Source organism: Dendrobates tinctorius, unplaced genomic scaffold (genome assembly GCF_039654945.1).
Source record: "Dendrobates tinctorius isolate UK_male_01 unplaced genomic scaffold, ASM3965494v1 ptg000285l, whole genome shotgun sequence".
Taxonomy (NCBI): Eukaryota; Metazoa; Chordata; class Amphibia; order Anura; family Dendrobatidae; genus Dendrobates; species Dendrobates tinctorius.
Genome location: NW_027361952.1, coordinates 1,668,240 through 1,694,595, shown reverse-complemented (window position 1 = coordinate 1,694,595; position 26,356 = coordinate 1,668,240). Strand labels below are relative to the sequence as shown.

At 48.4% G+C, this 26,356-nt stretch overlaps 1 protein-coding gene across 2 annotated transcripts in view; it reads left to right on the top strand.

The window, feature by feature from the left end:
* The window catches only part of LOC141072653 (granzyme A-like), a 122,893-nt gene that overhangs the window by 199 nt on the left and 96,338 nt on the right, over positions 1–26,356 (top strand). The window contains exon 2 of one of the 2 annotated variants that reach the window (XM_073559952.1): positions 4,679–4,723. The exons of the other annotated variant lie outside the window; for it this stretch is intronic. The gene's annotated coding sequence lies outside the window, so the exon portion shown is untranslated. The remainder of the gene's footprint in view (positions 1–4,678; positions 4,724–26,356) is intronic. 2 annotated transcript variants of the gene reach the window in all.

The following is a 26,356-nucleotide window of genomic DNA, read 5'->3' as shown; positions in this document are numbered from 1 at the left end:
GCAGCCACTCACCAAGGAAGGAAGCTGCTATGTCCTGAGTCTGACCCCTGTCTGTATCAGCTATAGACCAAGATAACAACAGAGAAGCATAAGACCGCTGAGCACAGCCTGCCCCCTGACAGTACACAGCAGCCCCCTCTTAGGATTCCCTGCATTTACTCTCCAAACTTATGTAAAAAAAACTTCAGTATTCAGAATGAAGCTGTGGTGTCCTGTCAGGGGCAGAGGGGGCACAACAGCCTTATCCTTCTCTGGAGGGGACAGGGGGCCAGGACACTGCTCATCAGGATTTATAGCATCTCCCAGAGATGTTATGTAACACAACCACACACTATATATATATATATATATAATCACAAACACAGTATAAGTTAGGGTATATGCACACATTGCAGATTCTGCTGCGTTGTACCCTTAGGCTATGTGCACATGTTGCGGATTCTGCTGCGGATCCGCAGCGGTTTTGGCTCTGTGGAACGGTGTACAGTACCATTGTTTTCAATGGAGAATGAAAAACGCAGTGCACATACTGTGGATTTTTTCGTGGATTACAATCCGCAGCATGTCAATTCTTTGTGCGGAATCCGCAGCGGTTTCACACCTCCATTGTGAGGTGTGAAACCGCAGGGCTAATCCACAGGTAAACCACAGGTCTTTTGACCTGTGGATTTTTCCAAATCCGCACAGAAAAATCCGCAGCACGTTTCACTACGTGTGCACATAGCCCAAAAGACTATCTAAAACCAAAACTGTTGTGCACATGTTGCGGCTTTAAATCTGCAGCATGTCAATTCTTTGTGCTGATCCGCAGCATTTTTACACCTCTTTTATTATAGGAATCGAAAAGTGTAAAAACGCTGTGGAAATCTGCACAAAATCTGCAGAAAATTCTCAGGTAAAACGCAGGTCATTTTACTGGCGGATTCAGTGAAATTTGTGTGGAAAAATCCGCAGCAGAATCCGCAACAAGTGCACACACCCTAAAAGTATGCAAATATTCCACAGTGTTACAGAAAAGTAACTGAGGCCGGACTCCAGCATGAGAGGCTGATGAGAAGATCTGCAGGGGAAATGAAGGGTCTCAGTCCTCGCTCACACAAGCGTATAACACGGCTGAGTGCTATGTGATGTTTTATTGCATAACACTCAGCACAGTGTTATACTTTGGGGCATCGCAGATCTGTGATTTTTTCTACAGACCGAATTCGTCTGTGGAAAAATAATCTGCAGCACGCCGTGCAGCTGTCAGCTGAGTGCAGTCTGAATCCACGACCTCAGACAATGGAGAAGATGGAGAAATTAAGTTCCCTGTCTTCTCAATGTGCTCTGATTATCTCATGCAAGAGAATCAGATGACACTTGGATGAGAGTTTGAGCTGAGTGTCAGTAGCATAATTAAGCTGATTCTCTCACATGAGAGAATCATCACTCGTGTGACCCCGGCCATACACTTTTTGCTGGACAATTCTTTTATATACCTTAATTATTCCTAATATTCCCAAAAACTTTATAATATAAGTATCCTTCTTCCCAAACCCACTGACCTAAGCAGGGGCGCTATCAGGGCATTACTGCCCTTACTGGATAGGGCCCAATGACCGGAGTGGGGCCCCGGTCACTATTTGGTGGTAAAATGTGGTCTGGTCATGGCGTGATGGTATTTGTTCCTTGTATATGGGATTTTAGTTCACCATGTGGTGGTAATATGGTGGCTGGTCATGGTGCGGTGGTATTTGTCCCTTGTATGTGGCATTATTGGTAATTTTAAAAATGGAAAAATAAATAAAAATATACCAAAATTGTATTGGATATTTTAGCAAATGTTTAGTAAGTTACAGTAGAGTAGGGCCCGGCCAAAAGAGTCTACTTTGTCGTGGTGGTGGATTAAAAAATCTTTTGGCTAAAACAAAAGCTGCTGGCTATGTATGTGGTGATGGGAACTGTTAATGTGTGATTTGTGAGGACATGGTGCAGAAGTGGAGTTGTTCCAAGAGAGCGGTGGGACTTTGGAAGGTTCGAGGGGTGGAGACGGGGCTGGGTGGAGCCTGGGCGGAGTTTCAAGGGGCCCCGAAAATTTTGCCAGTATGGGGCCCCGAAATTCCTAGTGGCAGCCCTGCATCTATGACCTCATCCCTGCAGGGCTGACACTCGAAATTTCAGGGTCCCTTACTGACAACATATTCGGGTCCCCTGGAGATGCCACCCATCCTTCACTCCAGCTCTGCCTCCATTCCAGCATAATATATATATACATTACACATACACAATATAGATTGTTGCTGGCTGTATACACTATAGAGACTGCTGCAGGCTGTACACCCAATAGACGGCTGCTGCAGGCTGTATACACAATAGATGTCTTCTGCAGGCTGTATACACAATAGATGTCTGCTGCAGGCTTTATACACAATAGATGGCTGCTGCAGGCTGTATACAGAATAGATGGCTGCTGCAGGCTGTATACCAAATAGACATGCTCACACATACACTGCACCAAATCTGCTGCTGAGTGAAGACATCAGTGACACAGAGCTGTCTCATTCACAAAGCAGAGGCTTTGTCACAGAACAGATTACATCAGTAGCTGCCATCCCCTGTGCAGAATAGAAGCTGCAGACCTCCATCACTGGCCATCACACAGTCTGTTCTCACTGCCAGCCCAAGCCCCATCACTGCCAGCAGCCTGGGACACTGAGGGAAGGAATCACTGATAATGAGTGACTTATGAATTGTAATCATGGAGTGGCCCAGAATACAGGATGATTTTCCCTCCTCACTAGAGTTTCACTTTCCATAGATCTCTGTTCAGTGTGTGTCTGGGGGAGGAACAGCTGGGTGGTTCTGCTCTCTGCACTGAGGCTGCTAGAGGGGGAGGATTTGTTACTGTGTGAGGAGGGCTTGTTCATGTGGACAGGGAGGGCCTGTGGCTATGGAGGGTGGGGTTGTTGCTATAGAGGGCAGGTTTTTAGTAGAGTAGGAGGAAACGACCAGTTCTCATTTCAATGCCAGAACACCCCCCTTGGACGCTCTGATCAGAAGCAAGAGAGTGATATCTAGAAAACCCTGCAAACTGGTGACAGAAGGTAAATTACTTATTGTCACCATTCTGCAGCCCAGATATGTACTGAGATTATGTGAAAAGAATGGACAACCCCTTTAAAGATAACCTTGGTATCAAGAGACCTAGCCTATAGAAATTGCTTAAGGCATGAGATAAGGGACAAGTAAGTAGAAGTGCTGATGATGGTGAATGCAGACGCTGAGGATGTGGGGCAGGTATGAGTACACCTGCTTCAGGAGCACAAGAAACATGGCCATCCTCGACACATAGGTTCCAGTCCCACTTTGCAGGGAGGCACAGTACACCACTTCTAAAGCCAGAGGAAGTGAGAACAGGTGGTCAGCTGGATAGCAGATAATTTTTCCAGGATGTTTGGCAGCACCACCCAGTCTTCCTCACTGTTCAGTCCCACCAGCCAACAGTCTGGATCACTTAATCCTCACTCTGATCCTCCTACCTTATTGACTCCCAGGAGACTAGTAATACCACACTAGGGCACTCCAAGGAGCTCTTTACAACATCATTTCTTGATTGTTCCCTCACACCCTGTATGTTCCAAGAGGGAGCCGAGGATATTCTGTTTAGTGATGCTAAAAACTCAGAGAAGCCACGGCCACATGAAGATGATGGTGGGGAACAACAAATTTTGTCACAGGAGGAAGATGATTATGAGACACAGTGGCCAATAATTCGGGTTGTTTTTAGCTCACCAGGTCAGGAGGACCAGGGTGCGGTGGTGGAAGATGAGGTGTTGAATGATGAAGTCACTGAGCCAACCTGAGAATATGGCATGCAGAGCAATGCCAGCAGAGTTGAGGGGAGCAATTGGCAGCCCCGAAACCGGCAGGAAGAGGCAGTGGAGCGGTCAGAGGGAGAAGGCAGGCAACTGTTCTGCAGAGCACTGATATTCCTGAATTTCTCCATCAAAGTTAGGTTCTGAGACAAAAAAAAGATCAGCAGGGGACTGACCTCTAAGAGCCTAACCACCACCAGGGGATTCCCTAACAAACAGGCATTCCTCACATCTATTCAGGCTGTCCAGCAGCCGTAAATCATGCAGCTGTGTCGACACAAACTAAATCTCCGAGCACATCCAAATACTTGGAGATCACCCGAGCATGTTTGGGAAAACTCACTCATCACTACTGCTCACAAGTGTGCAAGCACGTGTATAAATAGTAAGCAATAATGAACAAATCAGTAACTTGTGTGTGTCCTGTCACATCCAAGGAAACAAGAAGTGAGTGAGGATAGATCTTAACCCCTATTGCTGCTAATTTTTTATCGGTACATAATGGCAGGTGTTGTGTCCCACGAATGGGAACAACCTGTAATGTACAGTATATTCTCTGTGTTGAGTTTTTTCCTCCAATCAGCAAAATTCCCTGTTGTTGCTAGGTAGAATTAGACTGTGTGAAGATTGTCCCTATGTTCCTCCCGTAGTTGGGCTCTGTATTAGGTTGCTCCTCCCTTCTTCTTCAGTTTAGCCTACAGAAGCCATTACTCTAGACGCATGTGTACTCTCCTATACAGATTACTCCTTTTTACCTACTGTTCATTGTAATTAATACAAGATTCTGGAAGAAAACATCATCGTTTCTCCTGGTCTTTCTACAGTTGCATTGCTGGTGGAGTTAAAACTATCTGAAGACGCCTGGTGGTGTGAGTACAAGTTATAAAAAAATATAAGAAGCTGATAATTAGAACACTTGGGATTTGCAGCCATCAGGAAGAGGCAGAATAGCAGGTCTCATGGTGTATGTCTCTTTGGATTACAGAAGGTTCTCAATAATGGTAGAGGTGGTAATTACCACAGGCAACTATTACAAATGGAATTTGTCAGAGACACCACACTGCACTTGCTCATAGAGCCAGTGCACGTGTCCTGAGTACAGAAGCAGTGCTAAAAGATACCTGTGGAGTGGGCAGCAGAGGTGACCATGCGTGCTTCAGGCTAATAGTGTCAGGATTCAGTCAGTGCTGGAAAGTAATGATGCATAGGACCTGCGGACACTGAAACTGAATAGTCTGCACGGGACCTATGGTCATGTGACTGCAAGGGGGCGGGGCTTAGCATCCTGTATTCAGATAGGACAGGACCCCATACAAACAACTCAGAGTCAGGCAAAACAGAGGTCACAGCAGTACGGGCAAATGAGGTACAGAGGGACAAACAGACGGGTAGTCAGACAGAGCCAAAGGTCATACACAAGAGGGCGACGTGGTACCAAGGGGACGAGCAGAGAGGAGTCGGGTCACAAGCAGAGAGTCATACACGAGAGGTAGCGCAGTACAAGAGGGTCAGGCAGAACTCGTAACAGGGACAGAACCAGATCACAACCGAACAAGCAAGCAAGATATCAGGCACAAGGCACACATATACAAGAGGTCACTTAACTCAGCCGAGGGCAGGAGTATAACTGACACCGGACCCAGGTCCAGTGAGCACTAAATAGCCTCCTGCTGCCAGAGAGAGGCAGCACAATTAACCCATAGTCTAACCAGGACGGGTCAAAGCGAAATCCCGTCCTGGATCATGACAGTACCCTCCTCTCAATGGGGGGCCACCGGACCCCCAGGTCTCTCAGGGTACTTGGCGTGAAAGGCTCGGATCAACCGATCCGCATGAACTGATCGAGCAGGAACCCACGAGCGTTCCTCAGGACCATAGCCTTTCCAATGTATCAGATACTGAAGGGCGCGACGGACCAACCTGGAGTCGACAATTCGTTCCACCTCGTACTCAGCCTGCCCATCTACCAGAACCGGTGTCGGGGAAGATGATGATCCCTCCCCACTGGACCTCACAGGTTTCAAAAGGGCCTTATGGAAAACATTAGGGATCCTTAGAGATGGCGGAAGACTCAACCGAAAAGCCACCGGGTTAACTGCTTCGGTAATTACATAGGGACCTATAAACTTGGGTCCAAGCTTCGCAGAGGGGACCTTGAGCCTTATATTTTTGGTGGATAACCATACCTTATCTCCGACCTGAAACACTGGACCCACGGATCGTTTTTTGTCCGCAAAAAATTTAAATTTGTCCTGGGCCTTCGTAATGTTATTCTGGACCTCCCGCCATACCTCCCCCAACCGCTGGATCGTCTCGTCTGCCCCAGGACACCCAGAATTCAAGCGGGAAAATTCTCCAAAATGAGGATGAAACCCATAATTGCAAAAAAAAGGAGATGTACCCGTAGACTGGTTAGTGCGGTTGTTAAATGCAAACTCAGCCAATGGTAACACAGAACACCAATCATCCTGTCGGGCTGAGGTCAAACAACGCAGAAATTGCTCCAGAGACTGATTGGTCCGCTCAGTCTGCCCATTAGTCTCTGGATGGTAGGCGGATGAAAAGGACAGACCAATACCCAACCTCCTACAAAAAGCTCTCCAAAATCTGGACACAAATTGCACTCTCCTATCAGACACCACATTCAGGGGTACCCCATGCAACCGCACCACATGCTCCACAAACAATCTGGACAATGTTTCCGCATTAGGTAGAGCTGCCAAAGGTACAAAATGTGCCTGCTTACTAAACCTGTCCACTACGACCCAGACCACGGTATTACCCTTGGAAGGGGGAAGGTTGGTGATGAAATCCATGGACAGATGAGTCCATGGTCTCTCAGGAATTGGCAGTGGTACCAATTCCCCGGCCGGCCGGTTATGGGGAGTTTTCGCACAGGCACAAACCTCACACGCAGACACATACTCCCCAACATCAGAGGCTAAAGAAGACCACCATAATATTCTAGCAATGGCCTTCCGGGTCGCTGAGATCCCTGGATGTCCACCCAGAACTGAGTCATGGAACTCCTGGAGGACCTTGAGACGAAACTGAGCTGGCACAAAAAGTTTATCCAACGGCTTAGCTGGAGGTGCAAGAGCCTGGGCTTCTCGAATCTCCCGTTCCAACACATTAGAAACCTCTGCCACCACCACCCCAGGCTGAAGAATGGAGGATGGAGGTTCCGGGGGGGACACCGGATCAAGACTGTGTGACAATGCATCCGCTCTGATATTCTTGGATCCTGGTCGAAAAGTGATCGAGAAGTTGAATCGGGAAAAAAAAGTGACCATCTAGCCTGTCTGGGAGTCAACCTTTTAGCTGACTCAATGTAAGCTAGGTTTTTGTGGTCCGTGATTACCGTTATAGGATGAACAGCCCCCTCCAAAAAATGCCTCCATTCTGCAAAAGCCAATTTTACGGCCAGAAGTTCCCGATTCCCCACATCATAGTTTCTCTCCGCAGGGGAGAACTTCTTTGAGAAAAAGGCGCAAGGTCTTAAATTGGTCAAAGTGGCGGGTCCCTGGGACAATACCGCCCCCACCCCCACCTCTGAGACGTCTACCTCAACAATAAATGGTTCAGAGGGGTCCGGTTGGATAAGAACCGGGGCCGACATGAAACATTTTTTCAAAAACTGAAATGCCGCTACCGCTGCGGTTGACCAATTCTTGATATCGGCCCCCTTTTGAGTCATGTCTGTGAGGGGTTTAACCACCTGTGAGAACCCCCTTATGAATTTCCGATAATAATTAGCGAACCCTAGGAAACGTTGCAGACCCTTCAAATCACACGGTTGAACCCACTCGAGAATGGCCTGCACCTTATTAGGATCCATGCGATACCCTTCAGCAGAAACGATGAACCCCAGAAAGGACAGTTCCTGAGCAAAAAATAAACATTTTTCAAGTTTAGCAAACAGACAGTTCTCCCTGAGCCTTTGGAGAACTGCCCGAACATGACCAATGTGAGTCTGTTTATCAGGCGAGTAGATTAAAATGTCATCCAAATACACCACCATAAAACGTCCAATCAAATTGGAGAACACATGATTTATGAAATTTTGGAAGACCGCTGGAGCGTTGGTCAGGCCGAAGGGCATGACCAAATTTTCAAACAACCCTTCAGTAGTGAGAAAAGCGGTCTTCCATTCATCTCCGTCCCGGACTCGGATAAGGTTATACGCTCCCCGTAGATCTAATTTCGAAAACCACTTAGCTCCGGACAACTGATTGTATAAATCAGGAATAAGTGGAAGGGGATAAGTATTCCTCACAGTTATTTTATTTAACTCACGAAAATCGAGGCATGGGCGCAAACCACCGTCTTTTTTTTTTACAAAAAAGAACCCTGCCGCCACAGGAGAAACAGAAGGACGAATATGTCCCTTACGGAGGCTCTCGGAAATATATTCCTTCATCGCAGCCCGTTCCGGACCCGAGAGGTTATACAGGCGGGCTTTGGGCAATTTAGCACCTGGAACCAGGTCAATGGCACAATCAAATGGGCGGTGTGGTGGTAAAACCTCAGCCTCTTTTTCGGAGAAAACGTCAGTATAATCTATCAGGCACTCCGGAATGCCTTCTAGACCCACGGACAACACAGACACAGAAACAAGACATTTCTCAGAGCAATAGGGACCCCATTTAACAATGTCCCGAGATTCCCAATTAATCAGAGGATTATGCAGCTGTAACCAGGGGAACCCCAACACCAGTCCCGCAGGCAGGTTGTTCATTACAAAACATGAAATACGTTCCTGGTGTAAGGAACTCACTTTAAGGAGAAACTCTTCCGTACAAAACACAATGTCATTCTTAACCAGTGGTGTTTTGTCAATAGCAACAAGGTGAATTGGAGTCTCCAACCTAACTGTCCCTAACTTACACCTGGCCACCAAGTCAGAGTCAATAAAGTTCAATGATGAACCGCAATCCACGAAGGCAGAAGTGGATGTGGAGACACCCCCACAACAAAGTTCCACTTGAAATGACATTTTAGAAAATGCAGAAAAGGGTACCTGAGAGCCTGGGTGACCTCCACGATAATCACCCGGGCTCAGTCGCTTGCTGGTTAGTGGCCGGGAGGGGCAATCCTTTTTCCAATGTCCAGACTCGCCACTGTGAACACAGCATTTTCTCACGTGCCGTTGTCTCCTTTCTTCCTCCTTAAGGTTGATGGTTCCCATCGCCGTGATTTTCAATGAAGAACTGGCTCCCCTTCCTTGGGAGAATAATGATGTCTCGGTTTGTATCACTCCCCTTGCCCGTAACCTGCGATCCATTCGGACGGCCTGTGTCATAGCTTCCTCCAGGGCATCAGGTGGGGGGTGGAGAGCCAAGGCGTCTTTCAGATGCTCAGACAGGCCTCTACGGAACAACCCCCGGAGAGCAGCGTCGTTCCAGCAGACCTCAGCAGCCCAGCGTCTGAACTCTGAGCAAAACCACTCGGCTGAGTGTTTCCCCTGACAAACATTCATCAGCCTGTCCTCAGCCATACGCACCCGATCAGGCTCATCATAAATATGCCCCAGGGCCTCAAAAAATGCATCCACAGTCAAACGCTCAGGGGCCGTGGTAGGAAGGGAGAAAGCCCAAGCTTGGGGGGCTCCCCTTAACAGAGACATAATGACCCCCACTCTCTGACTTTCATCCCCAGAAGAGTGTGGTCTTAAGGAAAAAAAAAGCTTACAGCCTTCCTTGAAAACTCTGAAGTCATTTTTATCTCCAGAAAAGGTATCTGGTAACTTCACTGGAGACTCAGGGGAAATTAATGTAACATCCCGAGCCCCCAATGAAAGAACCCCCTGCACAGTGTCAGCGATCAGCTGCTGAGACTGAGCCAGGACTCTTTGTTCTCCAAAGAGTTTCTGAGACATCTGCGTCAGGTGCTTAACCTGCTCAGAAAGAGTGTGCACAGGATCCATCACACACACAGGTGAATGGGAGCAGAGAAAAAAAAATGGTATGGGTCAGTTATAATGTCAGAGACACCGCACTGCACTTGCTCATAGAGCCAGTGCACGTGTCCTGAGTACAGAAACAGTGCTAAAAGATACCTGTGGAGCGGGCAGCAGAGGTGACCAGGCGTGCTTCAGGCTAATAGTGTCAGGATTCAGTCAGTGCTGGAAAGTAAAGAGGCACAGGACCTGCGGACACTGAAACTGAATAGTCTGCACGGGACCTATGGTCATGTGACTGCAAGGGGGCGGGGCTTAGCGTCCTGTATTCAGATAGGACAGGACCCCATACAAACAACTCAGAGTCAGGCAAAACAGAGGTCACAGCAGTACGGGCAAACGAGGTACAGAGGGACAAACAGATGGGTAGTCAGACAGAGCCAAAGGTCATACACAAGAGGGCGACGTGGTACCAAGAGGACGAGCAGAGAGGAGTCGGGTCACAAGCAGAGAGTCATACACGAGAGGTAGCGCAGTACAAGAGGGTCAGGCAGAACTCGTAACAGGGACAGAACCAGATCACAACCGAACAAGCAAGCAAGATATCAGGCACAAGGCACACGTATACAAGAGGTCACTTAACTCAGCCGAGGGCAGGAGTATAACTGACACCGGACCCAGGTCCAGTGAGCACTAAATAGCCTCCTGCTGCCAGAGAGAGGCAGCACAATTAACCCATAGTCTAACCAGGACGGGTCAAAGCGAAATCCCGTCCTGGATCATGACAGAATTCAAGTGTATCTTCAATCTACAATCAGTTGTTCCCTCAGGACTTAACAAATAACTCTTGTTCACTGGATTATTGGGAGAATGGAGCATCTAGTGACCCATTGATTTACTGGTGTACCTTTTGTAGTATAATGTCTCTGCCAAGCAGAATCAGGATATTTGCAATGTTGTCAAGGGCTGGTATCTTGTTGGCTATAGATGAAGGTGATGAAGAACAGCCTTTGGCCTTGGGACAATAGATATGAGCGAGCACTAAAATGCTCAGATGTTCGTTACTTGAATTCCTAGTGCTCATTTCGAGTAACGGTTATAATGGGAATCAATGGGAAATCCAAGCATTTTTCTGGCAGACCCTACAAAGAGGATTGGAGTGGCAGTGAAAATAACGAAATTGATGGGGAAAGTGCTGAATGGAAGAAGAACAACATGGGGAAGACACCAAGAAGCATATCTCTCTCCCAAATCGGTGCTGAGAACAGTGGTGTCATACTTTTACTCCACTTTAAGAACTGACAATAAAACATTCAAAATCAGGACTTGTTTTCAGGGAAAACACATTTTTAACATTTTTTTTATATATTATAGCTTGTACAGTCATATGTTAAAGTTTGGGCACCCCTATTAATGTTAACCTTTTTTCTTTATAACAATTTTGTTTTTTGCAACAGCTATTTCAGTTTCATATATCTAATAACTGATGGACTCAGTTATATTTCTGGACTCAAATGAGGTTTATTGTACTAACAGAAAATGTGCAATCTGCATTTAAACAAAATTTGACCGGTGCAAAAGTATGGGCACCCTTATCATTTTCTTGATTTGAACACTCCTAACAACTTTTTACTGACTTCCTGAAGCACTAAATTGGTTTTGTAACCTCATTGAGCTTTGAACTTCATAGCCAGGTGTATCAAATCATGAGAAAAGGTATTTAAGGTAGCCACTTGCAAGTAGTTCTCTGATTTGATTTCCCTATGAAGAGTGGCATCATGGGCTCCTCAAAACAACTCTCAAATCATCTGAAAACAAAGATTATTCAACATAGCTTTTCAGGGGAAGGATACAAAAAGTTGTCTCAGAGACTTAACCTGTCAGTTTCCACTGTGAGGAACGTAGTAAGGAAATGGAAGAACACAGGTACAGTTCTTGTTAAGCCCAGAAGTGCCAGGCCAAGAAAAATATCAGAAAGGCAGAGAAGAATGGTGAGAACAGTCAAGGACAATCCACAGACCACCTCCAAAGACCTGCAGCATCATCTTGCTGCAGATGGTGTCACTGTGCATCGGTCAACAATACAGCGCACTTTGCACAAGGAGAAGCTGTATGGGAGAGTGATGCGAAAGAAGCCATTTCTGCAAGCACGCCACAAACAGAGTCGCCTGAGGTATGCAAAAGCACATTTAGACAAGCCAGTTACATTTTGGAAGAAGGTCCTGTCGACTGATGAAACAAAGATTGAGTTGTTTGGTCATACAAAAAGGCCTTATGCATGGAGGCTAAAAAAACACAGAATTCCAAGAAAAACACTTGCTACCCACGGTAAAATTTGGTGGAGGTTCCATCATGCTTTGGGGCTGTGGTGCCAATGTCGGCACCGGGAATCTTGTTAAAGTTGAGGGTCGCATGGATTCAACTCAGTATCAGCAGATTCTTGACAATAATGTGCAAGAATCAGTGACGAAGTTGAAGTTACGCAGGGGATGGATATTTCAGCAAGACAATGATCCAAAACACCGCTCCAAATCTACTCAGGCATTCATGCAGAGGAACAATTACAATGTTCTGGAATGGCCATCCCAGTCCCCAGACCTGAATATCATTGAACATCTGTGGGATGATTTGAAGCGGGCTGTCCATGCTCGGCGACCATCAAACTTGACTGAACTGGAATTGTTTTGTAAACAGGAATGGTCACAAATACCTTCATCCAGGATCCAGGAACTCATTAATAGCTACAGGAAGCGACTAGAGGCTGTTATTTTTGCAAAAGGAGGATCTACGAAATATTCATGTCACTTTTTTGTTGAGGTGCCCATACTTTTGCACCGGTCAAATTTTGTTAAAATGCAGATTGCACATTTTCTGTTAGTACAATAAACCTCATTTGAATCCAGAAATATAACTGAGTCCATCAGTTATTAGATATATGAAACTGAAATAGCTATTGCAAAAACCAAAATTGTTATAAAGAAAAAAGGTTAACATTAATAGGGGTGCCCAAACTTTAACATATGACTGTATATAAGGCAAGGATTTAAAAAATAATTTAAGTAAACCAAAATTGAATTTTTTATAAAAAAAATTGGAAATTTCAGTGTAATTTAAGAAAGTAGCAAGAAGTACCAAAAATTAGGGAATCTAAGTGACTAAGATACACCCTGTATTAGACAAAAAAGGAGGGTCTCATATACCATGTAGTGGTACTCCTAGTTTCATAAACACTATCCACTAAAAGCAAAGCCTGCCAAAAATTACAATTAGGGTAATCCATACACCCTTCATACACCCTGGAGTGCCTTATAAAATAATTAAGAAAGTGTAGTTGTGGCACTTCTACACATATAAAGGCTTGGCACATAGTGCAAAGCTAGGAAAAAATATACTGTAAGCAGGGAAATACAGTCATCAATACACCCTTGAAGACAACAACTTGCAGACCTCATTAAAATATTTTGAAACTGCTGTTGATGCACTCCAACACTCAAGAAAGCTGTGCACAAAGTGCAAAGTCAGGAAAAAAAATATATATAGGGTCATCCAGTCATCCATAGACCCTTGTAGGCCACAACTTGCTGGCCTCATTCAAATATTGAAAATTTATAATATAACATTTACATGCTGCTTTCATCTGGTGGTGTGGAAAAGCCTGGTTTCATCCAGGTTTTGTTCTTATCAAAGGGAGTCTGTCAGCACTTTCTGTGGACATGTGAAAGCGGCTATTTGTTATGACCCCTGCAATGGCACTAAAAAAACGCACAGAAAAGAAGCTAGTGGCATGGCAGCACAACACCTCAAAGGCACAGATCAATAGTTCATGCCAAGTGTCCTGCTCTGAGACCCAATAGCTGAAGGTCGCAGAGGAATTAGGGAGTACACTGGTTTTGTCGGCCAGGTATTGATTGACTATGTTTAAAAATACCTTGTCATCAGGGCTTAGACACGAGGAAGGTGTCATGAAATTGACTCAGGCTTTTCACAGTGTAAGTGTCATGATCCAGGACGGGGTTTCGCTTTGGCCCGTCCTGATCAGACTGGGGGTTAATTGTTCCACCTCTCTCTGGCAGAGGGCGGCTATTTAATGCTCACTGGACCTAGGTCCGGTGTCAGTTATACTCCTGCCCTCGGCTAAGTTAGTTGACCTTTTGCGTACGTGTGCCTTGTGCCTGATATCTTGCTTGCTTGTTTGGTTTTGATCCGGTTCTGTCCCTGTTACGAGTTCTGCCTGCCCCTCTTGTACTGCGCTACCTCTCGTGTATGACTCTCTGCTTGTGACTCAACTTCTCTCTGCTCGTCCCCTTGGTACCACGTCGCCCTCTTGTGTATGACCTTTGGCTTTGTCTGACTACACGTCTGTTTGTCCCTCCTGTGCCTCGTTTGCCCGTACTGTTGTGACCTCCGTTTTGCCTGACTCTGAGTTGTTGTATGGTGTCCTGTCATATCTGTAAGCAGGATACTAAGCCCCGCCCCCTTGCAGTCACCTGACCATAGGTCCTGTGCCAGCTTGCTAACTTCAGTGTCCGCAGGTCCTGTGCCTCTTTACTTTCCGGCGCTGACTGGACCCTGACACTAATAGTTTGAAGCACGCATTGTCACCTCTGCTGCCCTGCTCCACAGGTATCTTTTAGCACTGTTTCTGTACTCAGGACACGCGCACTGGCTCTGTGAGTGAGTGTAGTGCGGTGTCTCTGACATTATAACTGACCCATACCATTTTTTTTTTCTCTGCTCCTATTCTCCTGTGTGTGTGATGGATCCTATGCACGCTCTTTCTGAGCAGGTGAGGCACCTGACTCAGATGTCTCAGAAACTCCTTGGAGAACGAGTCCTGGCTCAGTCTTAGCAGCTGATCACTGACACTGTGCAGGGGGTATTCTCATCGGGGGCTCGGGATGTTACATTAGTTTCCCCTGAGTCTCCGGTTAAGTTACCAGATACCTTTTCTGGAGATAAAAGGAAATTCAGAGTTTTCAAGGAGGGCTGTAAGCTTTTTTTTTTCATTTAGACCACACTCTTCTCGGGATGAAGGTCAGAGAGTCGGGGTCATTATGTCTCTGTTAAGGGGAGCCCCCCAAGCTTGGGCTTTCTCCCTTCCGACCACAGCCCCTGAGCGTAAGAATGTGGATGCATTTTTTGAAGCCCTGGGGCATATTTATGATGAGCCTGATCGAATGCATATGGCTGAGGACATGGTGATGAGTGTGTGCCAGGGGAAGCACTCAGCTGAGTGGTTTTGCTCAGAGTTCAGACGCTGGGCTGCTGAGGTCTGCTGGAATGACGCCGCCCTCTGGGGTTTGTTCCGTAGAGGCCTGTCTGAACATCTGGAAGATGCCTTGGCTCTCCACCCTCTGCCTGATTCCCTGGAAGAGGCTATGACACAGGCCACCCGAATGGATCGCAGGCTACGGGCGAGGGGAGTGGTGCAAATTGAGAGACCGTTATTCTCCCAAGGAAGGGGAGCCAGTCATACATTGGAAGTCACAGAGATGGGAACCATCGACCTCAAAGAAAAGGAAAGGAGACAACGGCACATGTGAAAATGATGTTTTCACTGCGGCGATTCTGGACATTGGAGAAAGGATTGCCCCTCCGGTCTACTGACCAACAAGCGACTGAGCCCGGGTGATTGTCATGGAGGTCACCCAGGCTCTCAGGTACCCTTTTCTGCCTTCTCTAAAATGTTGTTACAAGTGGAACTTTGTTGTGGGAGTGTCTCTACATCCACTTCTGCCTTCGTGGATTGCTGTTCATCATTGAACTTTATTGACTCGGACTTGGTGGCCAGGTGTAAGTTAGGGACAGTTAGGTTGGAGACTCCTATTCACATTGTTGCCATTGACAAAACACCACTGGTTAAGAATAACGTTATGTTTCACACTGAAGAGTTTCTCCTTAAAGTGAGTTCCTTACACCAGGAACATATTTCATGTTTTGATATGGACAACCTGCCTGCAGGACTGGTGTTAGGGTTCCCCTGGTTACAATTGGATAATCCTGTAATTAATTGGGAATATCGGGACATTGTTAAATGGGGTCCCTACTGTTCTGAAAAATGTCTTGTTACGGTGTCTGTGTCGTCCGTGGGTCTGGAAGGTATTCCGGAGTGCCTGAAAGACTATACGGACGTTTTCTCCGAAAAAGAGGCCAAGGTTTTACCACCACACCGCCCATTTGATTGTGCCGTTGACCTGGCTCCAGGTGCTAAATTGACAAAGCCCGCTTGTATAACCTTTCGGGTCCAGAACGGGCCGCGATGAAAGAATATATTTCCGAGAGTCTCCGTAAGGGACACATTCGTCCTTCTGTTTCTCCCGTAGCAGCGGGGTTCTTTTTTGTAAAGAAAAAAGACGGTGGTTTACGCCCATGCCTCGATTTTTGTGAGCTAAATAAGATAACTGTGAGGAATACGTATCCCCTTCCACTTATTCCTGATTTATACAATCAGTTGTCCGGAGCTAAGTGGTTTTCAAAGTTAGATCTACGGGGAGCGTATAGCCTTATCCGAGTCCGGGACGGAGATGAGTGGAAAACCGCTTTTCTCACTACTGAAGGGTTGTTTGAAAACTTGGTCATGCCTTTCGGTCTGACCAATGCTCCAGCGGTTTTCCAAAATTTCATTAATCATGTGTTCTCTGATTTCATTGGACGTTTTATGGTGGTATATTTGGATGACATATTGATCTACTCTCCTGATAAACAGGCTCACATTCGTCATGTTCTAGCAGTTCTGCAAAGGCTCCGGGAGAACTGTCTCTTTGCTAAATTAGAAAAATGCTTATTTTTTGTCCAGGAACTGTCTTTTCTGGGGTTCATTGTGTCTGCTGAGGAGTATCGCATGGATCCTAGTAAGGTGCAGGCCATTGTCGAGTGGGTTCAGCCTTGTGATTTGAAGGCTCTGCAGCGTTTCCTAGGATTCACCAATTACTACCGTAAATTTATAAGGGGGTTCTCACAGGTGGTTAAACCCCTCACAGACATGACTCAAAAGGGGGCCGATATCAAGAATTGGTCAACCGCAGTGGTAGCGGCGATTCAGTTTTTAAAAAAATGTTTCATGTCTGCCCCAGTTCTTATTCAACCGGACCCTTCGGAACCATTTATTGTTGAGGTAGACGCCTCAGAGGTGGGGGTGGGGGCGGTATTGTCCCAGGGACCCGCCACTTTGACCAGTTTGAGACCTTGCGCCTTTTTCTCAAAGAAGTTCTCCCCTGCGGAGAGAAACTATGATGTGGGGAATCGAGAACTTCTGGCCGTAAAGTTGGCCTTTGAAGAATGGAGGCATTTTTTGGAGGGGGCTGTCCATCCTATAACAGTAATTACAGACCACAAAATCCTAGCTTACATTGAGTCAGCTAAAAGGTTGACTCCCAGACAGGCTAGATGGTCACTTTTTTTTTCCCGGTTCAATTTCTCGATCACTTTTCGGCCAGGATCTAAAAATGTCAGAGCGGATGCCTTGTCACGCAGTCTAGATCCGGTGTCCCCCCCGGAACCTCCATCCTCCATTCTTCAGCCTGGGGTGGTGGTGGCAGATATTTCTAATATGTTGGAACGGGAGATTCAGGAGGCTCAGTCTCTGGCACCTCCGACTAATCCGGTGGATAAGCTTTTTGTACCAGCTCAGTTTCGCCTCGAGGTCCTCCGGGAGTTCCATGACTCAGTTCTGGGTGGACATCCAGGGATCTCAGCTACCCGGAAGGCAATTGCTAGAGTATTCTGGTGGTCTGCCTTAGCCTCTGATGTTGGGGAATATGTGTCTGCTTGTGATGTTTGTGCCCGTGCAAAAACCCCCCATAACCGGCCGGCTGGGGAATTGGTACCACTGCCAATTCCTGAGAGACCATGGACTCATTTGTCCATGGATTTCATCACCAACCTTCCCCCCTCCAAAGGTAATACCGTCGTTTGGGTTGTGGTGAGAGGTTTAGTAAGCAGGCACATTTTGTACCATTGGCAGCTCTACCTAATGCGGAAACGTTGTCCAGATTGTTCGTTGAGCATGTGGTGCGGTTGCATGGGGTAGCCTTGAATGTGGTGTCTGATAGAGGAGCGCAATTTGTTTCCAGATTTTGGAGGGCTTTTTGCAAGAGGTTGGGTATTGGTCTGTCCTTTTCATCCGCTTATCATCCTGAGACTAATGGGCAGACCGAGCGGACCAATCAATCTCTGGAGCAAATTTTGCGTTTCTTGACCTCAGCCCGACAGGATGATTGGTGTTCTGTGTTACCGTTGGCCGAGTTTGCATATATCAACCACATTAACCAGTCTACGGGTACATCTCTCTTTTTCTGAAATTATGGGTTTCATCCTCATTTTGGAGAATTTTCCCGTTTGAATTCTGGGTGTCCTGGGGCGGATGAGACGATCCAGCAGTTGGGGGAGATATGGCGGGAAGTCCAGAGTAACATTACGAAGGCCCAGGACAAATTTAAGTTTTTTGCAGACAAAAAACGATCTGCGGGACGGGTGTTTCAGATTGGGGATAAGGTATGGTTGTCCACCAAGAATATAAGGCTCAAGGTCCCCTCTGCGAAGCTTGGACCCAAGTTTATAGGTCCCTATGTAATTACCGAAGCGGTTAACCCGATGGCGTTTCGGTTGCGGCTCCCGCCATCTCTGCGGATCCCAAATGTTTTCCATAAGGTCCTTTTGAAACCTGTGAGGTCTGGTGGGGAGGGATCATCAGCTTCCCCACCACCGGTTTTGGTAGACGGGCAGTCGGAGTACAAGGTGGAACGAATCGTCGACTCTAGGTTGGTCCGTCGTGCCCTTCAATATCTGATACATTGGAAAGGCTACGGTCCTGAAGAACGGTCGTGGGTTCCTGCTCGATCGGTCCATGCGGATCGGTTGGTCCGGGCCTTTCACGCCATGTACCCTGAGACCTGGGGGTCTGGTGGCCCCCCATTGAGAGGAGGGTACTGTCATGATCCAGGGCGGGGTTTCGCTTTGGCCCGTCCTGATCAGACTGGGGGTTAATTGTTCCACCTCTCTCTGGCAGAGGGCGGCTATTTAATGCTCACTGGACCTAGGTCCGGTGTCAGTTATACTCCTGCCCTCGGCTGAGTTAGTTGACCTTGTGCGTACGTGTGCCTTGTGCCTGATATCTTGCTTGCTTGTTTGGTTTTGATCCGGTTCTGTCCCTGTTACGAGTTCTGCCTTCCCCTCTTGTACTGCGCTACCTCTCATTATGACTCTCTGCTTGTGACCCGACTTCTCTCTGCTCGTCCCCTTGGTACCACGTTGCCCTCTTGTGTATGACCTTTGGCTTTGTCTGACTACACGTCTGTTTGTCCCTTCTGTGCCTTGTTTGCCCGTACTGTTGTGACCTCCATTTTGCCTGACTCTGAGTTGTTGTATGGTGTCCTGTCATATCTGTAAGCAGGACGCTAAGCCCCGTCCCCTTGCAGTCACCTGACCATAGGTCCTGTGCCAGCTTGCTAACTTCAGTGTCCGCAGGTCCTGTGCCTCTTTACTTTCCGGCACTGACTGGACCCTGACACTAATAGTTTGAAGCACGCATTGTCACCTCTGCTGCCCTGCTCCACAGGTAACTTTTAGCACTGTTTCTGTACTCAGGACATGCGCACTGGCTCTGTGAGTGAGTGCAGTGCGGTGTCTCTGACAGTGAGCCTGCCTCTGCTGTACTTGGTGCATGTTTTCCCTGCCTCTCCTCCTTGGTTGGGCAAGGATGCTTGCCTCCTGTGGCTAGCGTTGTCTGATGGGAATTTTTAAACATATTTTCCACAATGGCCTTCTGGTATAGCACCATTTTAGCAGACCTCTCCGCTTCAGGAATGAGAGATGCAATGTTCTCCTTATAGCATGGGTCTAGGAGGGTGAATAACCAGTACTCTTTTTTGGCCAATATGAATGTAATACGAGAGTCACTGGAAGGCTCTCATAAAGTGAACCAGATTTCCACACTGACTTTCCCTACCTCTGCTTCTTGCATCCACTCAGTACTTGACCCAGCTTTCCACACTGACTTTCCTTACCTCTGCTTCTTGTATCCACTCGGTATGTTTTTCAACTAACCCCTACTATAATCCCAATGTTATTTATGACCTTGTATACTCTGCCTTGATCATTCTGCATCTGGCCCACTCTTAATTATCTGACCAATATGAGCACAGACCAATCCCTTCTGCTCCACACCTGAATGCACATTTTTGCAAATATACTGCAAACCATACGTCTGCAAGATGTCAATCTGCCCAGTGCATCACATAAGTGCATCATAGAAGTGTGTGGAGCTATGAATTAATCCAGGTAATGAAGGTAACCGGCAGGGCCATATTTGCAATTAGGCACTGGAGGGCCCATGCCTAGGGTGGGGCTTAGCGGTGGGGCGGCACCTCATCCTCGTTCACACACCCCCTGCTCCATCCCCCCGCCATCATACTCACCTCCTCCAGGTTCCAGCAGTGCCTGTTGCAGGCAGCTCCGATGGTCCTGCATGGGTGCCAGGATGTCTGTCTTCTTCCTGTCTCAGCATGCGGTCACGTGGTGCCGCTCATTAAAATCATGAATATGGACGCCACTCCTCTCTCATAGGCGTGGCACCCATATTCATGATTTTAATGAGCGGCACCACGTGACCGCATGCTGAGACAGGAAGAAGTTCAAGATACCGGTGGCGCCGGCAGCTCCTCCTCACATGACATGAATCGATGCAGCAGCAGGAGCAAGGACCAGAACATGCCAGAATGTGGTGTTTGCAGGTACGCAGGATGCAGTGACGAGTTGCGAGACAATTTGGTGCTTACTAGAATAACGTTTATACGACTAGAGGGAACTTTCCTCAGTCAAGACTTGATCAACAAAAAAGGGGTAACACGGGTTGCCCTCGCAGGGGCTCGATACAAGCAAACACAAAACGTTAGGACACGACTACTCCCGGCAATAGCCGGTCACTATAGGGCCACGGTATGGCCGACTACGGGTCCGTAATTATACAGTCACTTAGCTGTCCAGACGTCCCTCGCCGTTCGGGATGGTGGTCCTTCGGCATAGTAGTTGCTGGGCCCAGTTGCTGAGGCGTTGGCGGAATCTTTGCGCTCTCGTGACCGCGGAGTCCTTGGACGGATAAGCCGCAGCCCCCGGACTGGGGCAAGCGGCAGCGATGTCGGGTGACGAATGACGGGCCACCTGCGCAGCTCACGGCTCAGCCCCTGCTGCGGACCGGAGCGGGACTGTGGTGGCCGCCAACAACACTGTACTTGCTGCGGCCACTGGTGAGAGCGGGGAGGCTGCGGAGGACAGGCCGCAGCCGCGGGCTGAGGAGAGGCGGCAGCGGCCGCGGGCGACCCCAGGCAGGCTGCAGCCGCGGGCTGAGGAGAGGCGGCAGCGGCCGCGGGTTGGACTGGGGCTGCAGTGGCCACGGGCTGTAGCGGGGCTACAAGTCTCAGCTGTTCGTCTTGGGGCAGTCTCTCTGGGGCCCTCAGTGAGCGTCTTGCCTGGCCCTGGTAAGTTACTCTCGCTTGCAGTTGCTCCCTTCGTCTCCATCTGCCTCTGTCCCGGTCTGCTGACTCATCGCCCGGGGAATTCCCCGCCCTGTTTATACTGGTCCCTCCCCTAAGTGGCTCTGAGACATGGTTGTTACAAATTACACTGGTTCTTGGGTCTGAATATAGGGCCATGATGGAGGATGTCAGATTATCATCGAACCCGAATTTTTTGAGTGTCTGCTTGAGAAAACACCAACTAAGTCTGTCGAATGCTTTCTCGGCATCGAGTGACAACAGAGCCATGGGTGTTTTCGAAGAGTTAGCCCATTTTATGGTATTGATGATTCGCCTTGTTGCATCGGCTGGTTGTCTCCCTTTTGTAAAGCCCATCTGATCATTGCTTATCAGTTTAAGAATTATCAGACTTAGCCTATTCGCTATGATCTTAGAATACAACTTAATGTCTGTGTTAATTAGTGAAATAGGGCGGAAGTTCTCTATGGCTTCAGGATCCCCTTTCATTTTAGGGATGACCGAGATCGAAGCCATCAGCATTTCGGATGGAAAAGCTCCCTTTCCTGAGGCATAATTGAACATCTCGGTAAGGTGAGGGGAGAGAGAATTGTTGAAGGCTTTGTAATAGGCGTTGGTTAGTCCATCGGGACCTGGGGATTTGTGAAGATTAAGTTTCTTGATGGTGTCTTCAATTTCAATAGAAGTAAACGGGGATGACAAGAACACTATATCATCGGAACATAAAGAAGGCATATTTATTGTTGATAGATAGTTATCAATTTTTTCTAGGTTTTGGGAAAGCGGCTTAGGGTCAGGGTTTAAATTATACAGCTTGGCGTAGAAGTTCGCAAATTCATTTGCTATTTCCTGGGGATGCGAAAGTTTAGAGCTACCATTAATCGAGTTAATTCTATTAATTTTATTATGAATTCTTTTGTTTTTGATTCAGTTGGCCATGTACCTCGTGGGTTTATTGAGAGACGTGTAATAGTTATACTTAGAAGATTTTACTACTGCTTCATAGGGGGATTTCAGCTGAGTCCTGAGTTCTTGTCTTAGTTTAGCAAGTTCTAATTTTAGGGTGGGAGATGGTGAGGCAAGGTTCACAATGGTACTTTCAAGTTTACGGATTGATAGTAGAGTGGCGTTAATTTTTTCTCTATTCTCTTTCTTTAATTTAGACGTAATGCTAATAATGACGCCTCTCACAACCGCCTTGTGAGCACACCAGTTAGTGAATGGGTTTGTCACTTCAGTTCTATTCTCTCTAAAGAAGTTATCTAAAGCTTCCTGGATGACAGTCTTGTGGATTGGATTATGTAAAATGTTTGCACTACACTTCCAGAGTTTGGCATTCTTCAAGGGAGGACCCAATAAAAGTTTGCCAAAAACCGGAGCGTGGTCAGAAATGGTTCTGTTTCCAATGGAGATTTCCTTAAATCTAGTGAGAGAAAATACATTTGTAACAATCAAATCAATCCTGGATGCGGATTGATGCACCTCAGAGAAATGTGAATATTCCCTCGATGTGGAATTTAAACACCTGAAAGCATCCAGTAACTCATTTTTATCTAACCATGCATTGAGGTTATCATGATTAGGTCTTGAGCTTGAAGAAGGATCCATAATATTGTTGGGAGTGATGTTGAAGTCACCTAAAAGGACTAAATCACCTCTTTTCACAATAGACACCTTTTTCATGACTTTGTTGAGGAATGACACTTAATCTCGGTTAGGAGCATAGATATTGACCAGTGTACATACCTGATCATTCAGTCTGCACACCAAGATATGGAATCTACGCCCCTTGTCCTTGTGTTCCTCCAAGGCTTCGAAGGGGATAGAACTCCCAATTATTGTCAATACCCCAGCTTTCTTTTTTGAGTTACAGGACTCGAAAATATGCGGATATTTATGATGATTAAAGTAAGGGTGATTCTCGTGTAGGAATTTTGATTCCTGGATACAGGCAATGTCTACACGAGAATCTAGGAGTTCCTTCCAGAGGATATGCCTCTTTCTTGCACTATTCAAGCCCCTGACATTGTACGATGCCACTTTGAAGCTCATGGTTACAATGCGGTGTGACTGACCACCTTCCGGAGCATTTGGGCTAACAGGATGACTCAACCTTTTTCTTGGGCCGAGGGTGCGACAGCCTGTTGGATTCGTACCGTTACTGCCCAAGGATCTTCGGGCTGCACCTTCAACTGGACCGCGGGGTCCGGCAGCATCTCCTCCAAAGGCCTCACTAGTTTGGCCATTTCGGCCCGGGGCTTCAGGGTGATTTCTTGGTCTTCCAGGTTGACACAACGCACCAGGACGATCCCCTCCCACACCGTGGCCAGGGAGCGGGCTACCAGTATGCCAGGGTGCAGGCGCTCTGAGTAACATGGTTCCACCTGCACCTCCATGCCCTCCAGTGGCATCGGGGCGTGGATCAGCAGAGCTACCACCGTCTGCCCTGGAGGAAGCACGAGCGGGTGGCCGCCGGTGCGATGACCTTGCCCAGCGCCTCACCCTCCTGGCACTCCTGGAGCACTCGCGCCTCCCGCACCAACCGCTGGAAGACCTGCCCTTGGACCATGCGAGAACCCCTGTGGCTCAGAGTCTCCTGTGTGGGTTCATTGAGGAGGAGGTGGCCGAACTCTCGTAGTATGTTCATACCCAGAATAACCAGATGTTTGCTGTTTGTGTCTCCCTGGGTCAGGACCACTACCCAGTTGCTGAGTGATTTGCCGCTTATTGAAATCTGCATCCAGGCTACTCCGACGACAGGAACTGGTAGCTGGTTGGCAGCTACCAACTTTATCACGGTCCCCCACTGAGGTTTCACTGCTTTGGGAAAATGCTGCCGAAAATAAGTCTCTGGCATGGTCGTAACTTGCGATCCCGTATCTACTAGGCATCGCACAGCATGGCCTTCGATCTCTGCCCATACCACTGGGCACCGCACGACCAGGTCTTCGTGACTTCCTCCACCCCGTGTGATAGGCTCCAGCTCCGGGCGGCATCCCAATTCTCCACAATCATAACAGGCAAATGGTCGTGGGGACCGACTTGGGTGGGGGCCGCGATGGTTCATGCCTCCTTTACCCGGCCCTGGCCGACTCCTTGTGGCCGCTTTCTTGGCTTCAGCCAGTTCACCTTTAATGCTCTGTATCTCTCGCTTCACCTCTTGTACCCAGTGGAGTTCGCTCAGGGCGCTTACGGATTCTTCGATACTCCGAGCCATCCCCACGGGGACCGTCACCTCCTGCTCCTGCTCCCGAACCCGTGCCTCCTTCCCTATCTCTGAAAAGGTCAGATGTGGGTCCACTCATACCTGCTCTCGCAAAGCCTGTCTTGTCAGGGTGTCTCGTAACCCAGTCACTAACAGGTCACGTAATGTTACGTCCACAGTCCCCACGCCGACTCCATCCTTCCTTTCAATGGCTAAAAACAGTTCCTGCAAAACATTCATATACTGGGTCACTGTTTCCCCCTCTTTCTGCATGCATCTAAACATCTGGGTTCTCAGTTCCCCCACATCGGTCGGGTCCCCATAGGCCTCTTCTAAAATCTGTAACACCCTGATGAAGGTGTTTCGCTGCCCCCGGGGCCTCAACATTACAGTATCCTGGGCTTCCCCATCCAACGCCATCAGGGCCACTTCTGCCTCTAGGTCAGGAGTAAGCAGATGCATCATGAATAACCCACGCATTCGCTCCATCCAATTCCACAGCATAGTACTGCTGCCGGAGAACCTGGGCAGATTGCTCAGCATGGCCCCCAAAGAAATGCTGGGCCGGGGGCCCTCATTTTCCACGCTCGGAGACTGCATCCTGCCGACTATGCCAAATGTGGCGTTTGCAGGTACGCAGGATGCAGTGACTAGTCGCGAGACAATTTGGTGCTTACTAGAATAACGTTTATACGACTAGAGGGAACTTTCCTCAGTCAAGGCTTGATCAACAAAAAAGGGGTAACACGGGTTGCCCTCGCAGGGGCTCGATACAAGCAAACCCAAAACGTTAGGACTCGACTACTCCCAGCAATAGCCGATCACTATAGGGCCGCGGTATGGCCGACTACGGGTCCGTAATTATACAGTCACTTAGTTGTCCAGACGTCCCACGCTGCTCGGGATGGTGGTCCTTCAGCGTAGTAGTTGCTGGGCCCAGTTGCTGAGGCGTTGCCGGAATCTTCACGCGCTCTGGCACGCTGATGACCTTGGAGCCCCACGGGCCCCGGCGGAGTCATTGGACGGATAGGCCGCAGCCCCCGGACTGGGGCAAGTGGCAGCGATGTCATGTGGCAAATGACGGGCCACCTGCGCAGCTAACGGCTGCGACGGGGAATCCACGGCAAGCCGAGGCTCAGCCCGTGCTGCGGACCGGAGCGGGACTGTGGTGGCCGCCAACGACACTGTACTTGCCACTGCCACTGGTGAGAGCGGGGCGGCTGCGGGTGGCAGGGGACAGGCCGCAGCTACGGGCTGAGGAGCGACCGCGGGCAGGCCGCAACCGCGGGCTGAGGAGAGGCGGCAGCGGACGACCCCGGGCAGGCCGCAGCCGCAGGCTGTGGAGAGGCGGCAGCGGCCGCGGGTTGGACTGGGGCTGCAGTGGCTGCGGGCTGTAGCGGGGCGACGAGTCTCAGCTGTTCGTCTTGGCGCAGTCTCTCTGGGGCCCTCGGTGAGCGTCTTGCCTGGCCCTGGTAAGTTACTTTCGCTTGCAGTTGCTCCCTTCATCTCCAGCTGCCTCTGTCGCCGGTTTGCTGACTCATCGCCCGGGGAATTCCCCGCCCTCTTTATACTGGTTCCTCCCATAGCTCTCCTGTCTGTCACAACGGTCCATCCCAGAACTCTGTCCCCCGGGAACAGTTTCCCCCGAAACCTGGATGACGGCTCCTTTGGTTCTGGCCCGGACACACGACGGGGGGGAACGTTCCTCCCACAAGGACAGCAGTAGCAGATAAGCTGGAAGGAGAATGGGGGCCGGGGGGAAGACTGAGCAGCAGGGCAGAGGGGGTAATAAATGATCCTGGGGGAGAATGAGGGCCAGGGGGAAGACTGAACAGCGGGGTGGGGGGGACAATAAATGATCTGGGGGAGAATGGGGGGTCTGGTGAGACTGAGCAGTGGGGGAGGGGGG